Source organism: Carettochelys insculpta, chromosome 5 (genome assembly GCF_033958435.1).
Source record: "Carettochelys insculpta isolate YL-2023 chromosome 5, ASM3395843v1, whole genome shotgun sequence".
In the NCBI taxonomy this organism is placed as follows: domain Eukaryota; kingdom Metazoa; phylum Chordata; order Testudines; family Carettochelyidae; genus Carettochelys; species Carettochelys insculpta.
The window spans coordinates 87,669,628-87,681,034 of NC_134141.1; positions in this window are offsets into that span (position 1 = coordinate 87,669,628).

Here is an 11,407-nt window from a genome sequence, read left to right on the forward strand (position 1 = left end):
GTCTTATAGCAGTTTTGTAGAATGGAAATTTCTGAGGCAGGCCATGGCTTTCTGCTAAAGACCCTCTATTTGAATCCACATGCATGGACTCTTCTTGGAATGTGGTTGGTGGAGCAACTATTCCTCCGCCCAAACTCCAAGGCCTTATCTGAGTTTGGACAACCTTCCCTGGGTCTTGTGAGTGAAATGAGGTGGGGGGGGGGGCAAATGGAGATAACTTTCCACTCACGCTAACTGGGTTTCTGAACTGTTTTAGGCCTGTAATCCTACAGTTCAGAAACACAGTTGGTGTGAGTGGAAAGTTATCCCCATTTGGCCCCCCTCATTGCACTCACAAGACCCAGAGAAGGTCGTCCGAACTCAGACAAGGCCTTGGAGTTTGGGGGGAGGAATAGTTGCTCCACCAACCACATTCCAAGAAGAGTCCATGCATGTGACAGCCAAGATATAGCACCATCCCATTTGCTGTCCCAGGCTGGTACTCAAAACAAATGTGTTATTGCTCTATGCTGTTACTATCTTTTGCTCTAATCTTCTAGATAATGCACCCCTAGATATGCCTGTGTGAAGGCATCATCATTACTCTTGTAGATGCATCATTAATTCAATTAGACACATAGATGTCATTAAATGTCTGTTTTGTTCAAGTAACTTGTTAAGGAAAACCACTTGTTCTAGACATAAGGTGTTCTGTAAGCTATGGGCAGAGACACACTGTAACCTTTTTAGATTATTGGCTTATTGTGCTCCTTTCGCCTTGCTGCTAGAACCTATGCACGCTTGGATAACACCCATGCTGTAGCTTCTGCCCCTGCCCATCAGTATCCTATATAATCAGTTGTAACCTATTGTTTGGCAGTGTTCCACTGAGTCCTGATGCACAAAGTGACACTCCACCAGCGCTGTGGGTAATAAACCCTCCTGCTTGCTTCACACATTGTGTCCAGACTTTGTTCCAACAAGTTTACATTTCCACCTATCGCACAGGGGCCTGTTGCATCTTCACCTGTCTCTGTCAAATCCTTAATCTCTGGTTTTCTCAAAGATACAGATTTATTTTGGTTTGGGATCTCGATAGTGTTTAAATTTTATCTTTAGTTTCTTAATCTTCATTTCAGGATAATTAGGTTTTCCTAAATTTAGGTTCTCCTGGGGCTGAGGGACAGCTCAGTGATTAGAGGATTGGCCTTTGAAACCCAGGTTTGTGAGTGCAAATCTTGAGGGGGTCTTCTAAGGGGCTAGGGAAGGTTTTTTTTAAAAAAAAAACAAACTGTCATGGATGGTGATAAGTCCTGCTGTGAGTGCAGGGGACTGGACTCAGTGACCTCTAAAGGTCCCTCCCAGTTCTATGATCTTTTTTATAATTCTTTTTTCCCTACATGCTCCTTATCACCTTCCTATCACACTAGCAATGCCCTATCTTGAGATTCTGAAATTTACTTTTCCTATTAACCATGTTTCTTGTATGTAAATGATACCAGGTTTAATAGTCTCATCAAGGATATTTTTCTTTAGTTCCTGTCCCTGTGGTATTAGGATCTGAGCACTTTATCAGTAAATAATACCATACCAGTCTATTTATCCTTCAGTATTTCCTTCACTTTAAACCAGCATGGTGGCATTCTACTGATAAGTTGCTAACATATAGGTACTGTTCTATTGCATTAAGTATAATTTTAATTTGTACTGTTTTACCCTCTGTGTGATGTGCAATTAGTTACTTTGATCTTTTTTATACACAATACATCTTAGCTGTTTTCCCTGTATCACTTTTTATATCCTTTAACTTACTCTGTTGTGTGTTTATCTCTTTCTCCCACTGAGTTTCCTTTCCTCTTCACCTTTTGGTCTTACATTTGTATTCCAAAGGCTTCTGCAAAAGATATGCCATTTTAACATTTGGCTTTTGTATTTCCCCTGCTTGCTTTGCTGTTGCACAACCTCCATATGCTGCACTGCATTTGCCTTCACAGTTTTTAAACTTTAATTCTGAGTTTTCCACACAAGTGTTATAGGAGTGCTCCCCTACACATTTACTGCATCTAATTTTCCCTTTTCATACATTTGCCATATGCACAAACCTTTGGCATCTATAGCACCCGACCTGGATTTATCTGAAAAAATCTTATATCCTATTGTTACATTTTCCAGGAGGATTTCTTCTTTAAATCCAACGAGCAGAGCTATGGATGGTTTCCATTACCCTCCTCTCTTGGGGTACATCTACACAGGCAGCCTCTGTCAACAAAAAGGGGCTTTTGTCAACAAAACTCTCTGCGCGTCTACGCGGTTAAGTGCTCTGTCAAGAGTTTGTTGAGAAAACTCAGCTGTTCAGCCGGCAGGGTTATACCTCTCCCTGATCGTGTACAACACCTCTGTCAATGGTGTTTTGTTGACAGAGCACCCGGATAGACACTTCTGTCAACAGAGAGGGCTTCTGGTTCCCTGTGCAGTCCTGTTTGCAGAGCTTTTGGTCAGCTATTCGGTTGAGAGAGGGCAGGGCAGTCCAGCTACTCTCTGTCGACAGAGCAGCTGGCTCTTTCGAGCCGCTTTTATGTATAGATGCGATCTGTCGACAAAGGTACTACTGAGGTTTCTCTATCAACAGTGACCATTGTCAACAGAGGTTGCCCATGTAGATGTAGTCTTGCTGTTTAGCCACTCAGCACATAGTACCTTTCTATTCCTTTGTCTCATTTTACTTCTTCAGTCATTTTGATAAATACACAACTTTTTTTGTTTCTGTCAGATACTTAAGCAGTAGTCAGTTCACTTTCGGTTTTCCTAGCATTTTAACCTTTAATAGTTTCCCTTTATTCTCTGCTTTTGGTAGTTTTCTAGCTTTTTCTATGTCTCCAGCACTCTTTAAAGCCACTCTGCTATTTTTAGAGGGTTTATATACCCTGTCTTCACATCTTTTGACTAGTGTTTTCATTATTATAACAGATTTTTTCTCTTTACTGTCTTTCTGCCTGCTTTTGCTTCTTCTAGTTCTGACATGTCCTCTCTTCTTTTTCCAAACCTGTGACCAGTTTTCCTCTCTGCTACCTCCTGCTTAATTTTCTAGTTTGGTTTCAGTATTCTCCATTGTATCCCATCTCCCCTCAAAATATATAGTTCAGCTAGCACAGTCTCCCCACCCCTGGGTCCAGCTTAGCCCAGGTGATCCTCTAGCTCTACCCTCTTTTGATGTATGAGGCAGTCTTTATGATAGTCCTCTTCCTACAGTTAATACCCATTTAGCGGGGGAAGAGGTAAGCCTAGTCATGCTCCTGGTCCCAGGCCTTTAAAGAAACAGTGCCTGTATTTCTTCCAACCACTACTCCTTCTTAGGACCTCTTCTTTTCTATGTCACTCTTGGGCTACGTCTACACGTGCACCCAACTTCGAAATAGCTTATTTCGATGTTGCGACATCGAAATAGGCTATTTCGATGAATAACGTCTACACGTCCTCCAGGGCTGGCAACGTCGATGTTCAACTTCGACGTTGCTCAGCCCAACATCGAAATAGGCACAGTGAGGGAACGTCTACACGGCAAAGTAGCACACATCGAAATAAGGGAGCCAGGCACAGCTGCAGACAGGGTCACGGGGCGGACTCAACAGCAAGTCGCTCCCTTAAAGGGCCCCTCCCAGACACACTTTCATTAAACAGTGCAAGATACACAGAGCCAACAACTAGTTGCAGACCCTGTATATGCAGCATGGATCCCCAGCTGCAGCAGCAGCAGCCAGAAGCCCTGGGCTAAGGGCTGCTGCCCATGGTGACCACAGAGCCCCGCAAGGGCTGGAGAGAGAGTATCTCTCAACCCCCCAGCTGATGGCCGCCATGGAGGACCCCGCTATTTCGATGTTGCGGGACGCGGATCGTCTACACGTCCCTACTTCGATGTTGAACGTCGAAGTAGGGCGCTATTCCCATCCGCTCATGGGGTTAGCGACTTCGACGTCTCGCCGCCTAACGTCGATTTCAACTTCGAAATAGCGCCCAACACGTGTAGACGTGACGGGCGCTATTTCGAAGTTACTGCCGCTACTTCGAAGTAGCGTGCACGTGTAGACGCAGCCTTGGTATGTTTCTGCTGGACATTTCAAATTCTTAAAAGGTCCTCCTAAGTGTCAGGACAAAAAGCAGTCAAGTAGCACTTTAAAGACTAGCAAAATAGTTTATTAGGCGAGCTTTTGTGGGACAGACCCACTTCTTCAGACCATAGCCAGACCAGACCAGACTCAATATTTAAAGCACAGAGAACCAAAAACAGTAAGCAAGGAGGACAAATCAGAAAAAGATAATAAGGTGAGCAAATCAGAGAGTGGAGGGGTGGGGGGGAAGATCAAGAATTAGATTGAGCCAAGTATGCAGACGAGCCCCTATAGTGACTCAGAAAGTTCTCATCACGACTTAAACCATGTGTTAATGTGCCGAATTTGAATATAAAAGCCAGCTCGGCTGTTTCCCTTTCCAGAACAGTGCGATAATTCTTCTTCAATAACACCATTCTGGAAAGGGAAACAGCGGAGCTGGCTTTTATATTCAAATTCAGCACATTTAACACATGGTTTAAATTGTGATGGGAACTTTCTGAGTCACTATAGGGGCTCGTCTGCATACTTGGCTCAATCTAATTCTTGACCTTCCCCCGCACCCCTCCACTCTCTGATTTGCTCACCTTGATTATCGTTTTCTGATTTGTCCTCCTTGCTTACTGTTTTTGGTTCTCTGTGCCTTAAATATTGAGTCTGTTCTGATCTGGCTATGGTCTGAAGAAGTGGGTCTGTCCCACGAAAGCTCGCCTAATAAACTATTTTGCTAGTCTTTAAAGTGCTACTTGACTGCTTTTTGTTTTGATAGTGTATAGACTAGCACGGCTTCCTCTCTGTTACTAAGTGTCAGGGTGGGCGAAACATTAGCCCATCACTGCCTTCATGGGCAGACTACCCCATCACAATAATCCATTCAATTGTATCATTCCCAGGCCTCAAACACTTTCCCTGAAGATCAACAGACAATCCCACCTGAAAACAAGTGATGCTAAAATAAATAGCAAAAAACTTAAAAACAAACGTGCTAATTTCTGGGAAGAGCAAATCAAAAATAAGAAGACAGATTGCTACAGAACCATCACACTAGCAGACTCCCTTCAAATACAAAGTGAGTGACTGTAAGCTAATGTTAAAAATTGAGACACAGAGTACAGCACAAACGCCAAGAGTATAAATAACCAATGTGCAACCAATGTGGGAAAAAAGAGATTGAGATGGAGAGACACCTTCTACTCCAGTGTCGAGAAGTGCGTGAGGCAAGTATTTCATCAGATTTCCAGAAACGATAAAAAAGATTGTCCATAAAAAAGTGATGAGAGGTAACAGTGTGTAGCCCTTTAAGGAGATATGACAGAGATTTATAAGACACTTTCTCTGCTGTTGCACTTCGATAATGCTCTCGATACAAGAAAAGCAGGTGTTCTCAAACATTTCATAGTGCTGACTGCTACATCTTAACAGAGAGTATATCTCCTGATCGATTTCCCTTCTGTTTAGGAGTGGGTGGCTCACCCATCTGCCCATTTGCCATCATACAACAAACATGCCTGTGGCTGCTGCATTGCTTTGATGGAAGAGAAATATTAAGAAAGTCCTTAAGTTAACTTTATCTTCTTTAAATGGTATGTAGCAATTGGAAACAAGCAAGAGAGCCATCACTGTGATCCAGATCCTTAAAGGGTGATTTAAATAGGAGTTAGGCGCCTTAACACTTTGCAGGAACTGGACCTATGTGTGTAACCACCTTTCTGTGGACCACCAGAACGTACTCCACTGACCACAGTATCAGAGCTACACAAATCTCAAGTCTCTGCCAGAGGTAAATACACTCTATTAAGCACAACAAAAAAGCAGTCCAGTAGCACTTTAAAGACGAACAAAATAATTTATTAGGTGATGAGCTTTTGTGGGACAGACCCACTTCCTCAGGATCTGAAGTGCTACTGGACTGCTTTTTTGTTTTGATAGTACATAGACTAGCATGGCTATCTCTGTTTCCATTAAGCATCTGTGCAGAATATTGCTTCATAATGCATATGGGATTTTTTCCCTATTTGTGATTGCTCTTTATTCCTGATCTGGGAGCAGATCAACATAGGCTGTAGCATATTTTTACTTCTACCACATGTTCTTTGTTCACAGTGTTACGCACTAGTTTTCTTTATAATCAACATTGGCTCCTTCACTCTTTAATGGCAAGTCTTTCAACATTTCTGACAATTTAAAGAAACATGTTTCTTGGATTCCTCAGATTTTCATCTCTGGGGCTATGTGTACACTACAGCAATCTTTTGAAAGAAGTCCTTGCAGAAGATCTCTTCCAAAGAACTTCTTTTGAAAGAGTGTGTCCACACACAAAACAGTGGATCAAAAGAGTGATTTACTCTTTCAAAAGACAGCGTCCACACAGCCCCTGCTCTTTAGAAATAATTGAAAAATCAGGCACCACGGGGACTGCTCCTTGAAAAAAGGGCCTGTGGAGCATCTACACTTGCTTTTTTCAAAAGAAACTTTCAAAAGAAGGTGCTCTTCCTGATCCAGGAGCAGAAAAGGACTTCCGGAAGAAGAGCTGTGCTCTTTTGATTTAAGGTCAAAAGAGTGCATTTTGTGTGTAGACATGCCGCACGCTCTTTCGAGAAAGGGTCAGATTTTGCAGAAGAACTTGCAAGTGTAGACGCAGCCTGGCACAGAATGTCTCTCGCCATATCAATCTTTCCTCAGCCACTTTGGGTTTATGACCGTTCTTTGCTGGGTTTGCACAGCAGTATATGTCTTCCAATTTTTACCTCTTTTCATATAAGGAACTGTAACATTCTTGTTTGTTGCTATTCCCAAATTTTTTTATGCTAAAATGATATTAATTCATTCTAACTGGTGCTAGTAATGTCTTTATTTATGCAGATATCACCATCTTGGCACTACAATAGTGGGCACATTGGCAATTCAAATAAAGAGAGGAAGACTATACCGCTGTTAGAATAAGAAAGAAGTATATTTGGTTTTGTATGTTCTTTACCTTCTATATTTTCAGTGGAAAATTTAAAGAAGCTATTGATTTGTGTGGATTATCTCTTTTTCACTTAACAATTTAATGTATATTTAATACAATACCAACATTAAAAATTTGCATGTCAAATCATGGTATCCATTTTAAGCAACATTCCCCATGGACTATTTTCAAAGTTTTGTTGCAAGGTCTTTTGTCTCTATGCAAGAAAATGGTAGAATTCTCCTTTAAATTATATAATCTCTAGATAAAAGTAGCTGGGCCTTTCTTTAATGCTGTGGCCACATGCACAAAGAATACAGCTCAACCACCTTCACTGCAATAACGTATTACTTGTAACTGTTAATGTGTGGGAAGTGAAGCAACCAACCAGCAGAAAATAACAGTTATGTCAACAGAATTACTTTTTCAGGCAGGAAAATCTCGTAGCCAATGCGAGTAAATATTGTAAACTACTGCTGACTTTATTTACCAGATTATCATCTGGATATAAAAGTCAACATTGTAGGTACTGAAAAATATCAGAAATAGTTCCAACCTCTGCTTAATTTATCATTTGTTCATGAATTTCAGTTTCCATCTAAGGCTCAAACAATCATGTGTTTGATAATTAGCTGAAACCGTGCATGTTTATACTCCCAAATGTACAGCCTGTGGGTAAAAGTAAAATCCATATTGAAAAGTAACATTTATCAGTAAAACTACGAACAAAACTGAGTTTGACAGACTCTAACCCTGCTTTTCTTCTTCCTTAGCGAACAAGCCTCTGTAACAAGCAAACGGCTGTTCCTCTCAGAACAGTCTCATTGCCCAAGTGCACAAAGGTCCCAGAATGTACATATAGAAATCCCAAGGGATTTTCGTCCAGTTTGAAAATTACAGAAATGCCTTCTGAAACCACATTTTACAGTTATTTATGTCTGACAATAAGCAGTGTGTGTGCAGACCCAGTGGCATAAAAATACAGTGCCACTGAAAGACAAAAAGCGCAATGAGATGGTATCATGAAGTTGAAGGAAAAGATATCTCTGTTAGGGGCAAATACTTTGCTGATCTCCTTCCATCTCTGGCTCCCAAATTGTGGTCTGTGGACTAGTGATGGACCATGATAGTTAGCTGGGCCCATGGTGCTGGAGTTCTCTCTCACTTCCAGCTGCTTATACAGACTGGCTGACAGGGGCTGGAACCCTGTATAAGCAACTTTAGAAAGGTAACAAGAATAATAATGTCCAGATGAAAAGAGAACTGGCTAGCCAGTCTAGGACGGGGGAAAAGAGGACTAGGTGGCTGGCAGATAATGTTCAGGACAGTGGAGATCCGGACAAAAAAGGAATGTTCAGAGGAGTGAGGAATGGAACAGAAGAAAGGAGGAGATTAATGTAAAAGCAAAATCAGACAATGTCATTACATTTGTATTACACTAAAGACAAAAATACCACTCTCACATAGTTATGAGTTTTTCTTCTCATGTCAGCAAATGTTTGTGTGAAGATGTGCTGTGTTGTTAGTTGTTGTAATGCAGATTTTGTGTGGAAGCAGTGGTTTCTGGAGTGTGTTCTGTGCAAACACCAGGGTATTTGTTTTCTGTCTTGGTCTCTGTTTAGAATCAATTCTTGAGACTTTGGTGTTGGGCTGAAATTCTGGGAAGAAGGTATTGGCTGCATGCTGTTTGACCACCTTTGTTTCAGGATTGATGTAAAAATAAAAGTTACATTTAAACTATACTCCGATTGTTACGTTGTTAATCCTTCCTCCACCGGAAAGTTGACTTCCAAGGCCTTGGACATCTGCTAACATTCAGCAGAGGGGAAATGCTACGGTCAGACTACACCACCAGTGTTGAAAAAGAAGGGCAGCAATACTTTCTTAATATGTCCTTTCCTTGTAAGGCTGTAGCTGACAATGCATTATTTGACCATTAATGGAAGTGGAGGTATCCACATGACTGTCTTTTTGTTAACATGTGGTCCACATTATAAAAGAGTATGGGAACTTCTGACTTCAGCCTACTCTCATATTTAGCTTACACCCTGGCAGCAACTACTAGGGCATTGTTGAGTTAGCTATCCTTTACTACTTGTTTAATGTCCTTACTATTTGCAAGATTAACCCATGGCAAAGAACTCTTATTCATTCCAATCAAGTCTTTTGAACCTGTGTGTGGTTTTCTTGAAAATATACCTTAGATACGGAGAATTCATACTACCTCTGTCACTTGAGTTTCTTTTCAAAAGGTCTCCAATCTTTTCCCTTCCCCCAGATGTATCTAAGTAAACATCCTCCTTTAGGAGAGTTTCTTAAGTTGCTAATGATTTATCTCACTCCTCCAAAGGTCTTTCCTCTTGACTGAATCATCTGAAAACACATTCAAACATCAAATTAAATTGACTCAGATATAGCAAACAACTTATTTTGCACAGTCAGGGGGTGGATAGAGCTACTGTTAGTAACACGCTAGTTTTATTTCAGCTTGAAAGATCTGGGGGAAGGATCATCAAGATCATAGAATTTTCTACAAGACCACAGACATTAACAAGGACTGGAAATGGCAGTGCTGAGGACAACTCTAGGCCAACATATATTTTCTGTCCTTCTGGTTTTGGACACAGCTACCATATAAGATATACTGCTCTGAGATCCATGTTCATTAAATCATTATAGTGATGGACAGAATTATGGAATCCATATTTTTTTCTAATTCTGTATGATGTATTTCTAAGGCAGATCTCATCCCGGTATACAAGAGCTCACTATAGTAATTTAGGCATACAAGTAATGTTCAAAAATGTAAATATACTACATTATTATAAAGTCTGTCTCTCAAAAATACCTTTATCTTCTCATATGCAGGATGTTTAACCGTGAATTTCTAAAGAACCCTTGGCCCTCCACTCTTGTTTATTTTTACATTCTTTTAAATTTTCTATCCTACTTAAGTTTAAATGCTGGCATTGCTAGAAATAGAGGTGCAGAAAGGCTTTCCAATCTGTCCATCTATATATACTTGTTTAGTTATTAATCTGCTTGGAAAAATGTGTTTCAGATACAGTTTTGTTCCGATTCACACCCTTGTTCTGCATCCTGTCACCACAAGATGCTATACTATGTATCTACACAAGTGATGACAACCACAAAAGTGAGTGAGTTTCTCCTCTTGTTTTATTTTATGTTAAACACTGCTATCAACAGCCTTTCACATACCTGATCATGAGTTATTGACATACATGGGGGTGGAATATGCTAGTTCCCCTCTTGCCACTGGAAGATGCGGTAGTTATCCTTGCAGCAAACTTTCTACAGTATTCCATTGGTCACAGTTTGGACCTGTGATGGACATTGAGCTGTTTTGGCCTATCACCAGTATGCTGAGAAAATACTTATATCTTTTCCCCACAATTGTTCTGTTCTACCCAACCTTTGCCTCAAACTTAAAAACGGATGAGACTTAAATGGCTGTTAGACTCAATCCACACAAGAGTTAAGCGCTTTTCACTTGCAATGGGAAGCATCCAGGAAGGGGAAGGGATCAGCATCTACTGTCTGTAATGTTGGGAAGCTATCAGGAATACCATCCCTAATGTTACCACAGCAAATCTGGTGGCTGACCTATGTAACCGTCTTTTCACCCACAATTATTTCCAATTTGGGGACAATTTATACCTCCAGATTCAAGGCACTGCTACGAGACCTGCATGGCCCCACAGTATGCTAACCTTTTCATGGCCAACTTAGAACGATTCCTTAGTTGTCATACCATTACCCCTCCTTTACTTATGCTACATCGATGACATCTTTATCGTCTGGACCCACAGTAAAGAGACTCTGGAAGAATTCCACAGAGATTCTAACTACCTGCATCCTACCATCAATTTTAGCCTTGACTATTCCACATGAGAAATACGTTTCCTGGATACCACAGTACAAATCACTGATGGCCACATCAACACCACTCTCTACTGGAAAACCCACTGACTGCTAAACTTACCTACATGCCTTCAGCCTCCATCCAGCTCATATCACACGATCCATTGTTTATAGTCCAGCCCTTAAATACAATCGCGTCTGCTCTGATCCTACTGACAGAGACCGAAAACTACAAGACCTCTACCAAGCATTTACTAAAACTGAATTAGCCACCGGGAGAAGTAAAAAAACAAATTGAGAGGACAAGCCGAATACCCAGAAACCAGCTACTTCAAGATAGGCCCTAGAAGATAAATAATAGAACACCGCTTGTTATCACCTACAGCCCCCAACTCAAATCCCTACAGTGCATCATTAAAACCCTACAACCTATTCTGAATCAGGATGCTATACTCCAGAAGGCCGTAGTTGACAGGCGTGTCATTTCCGA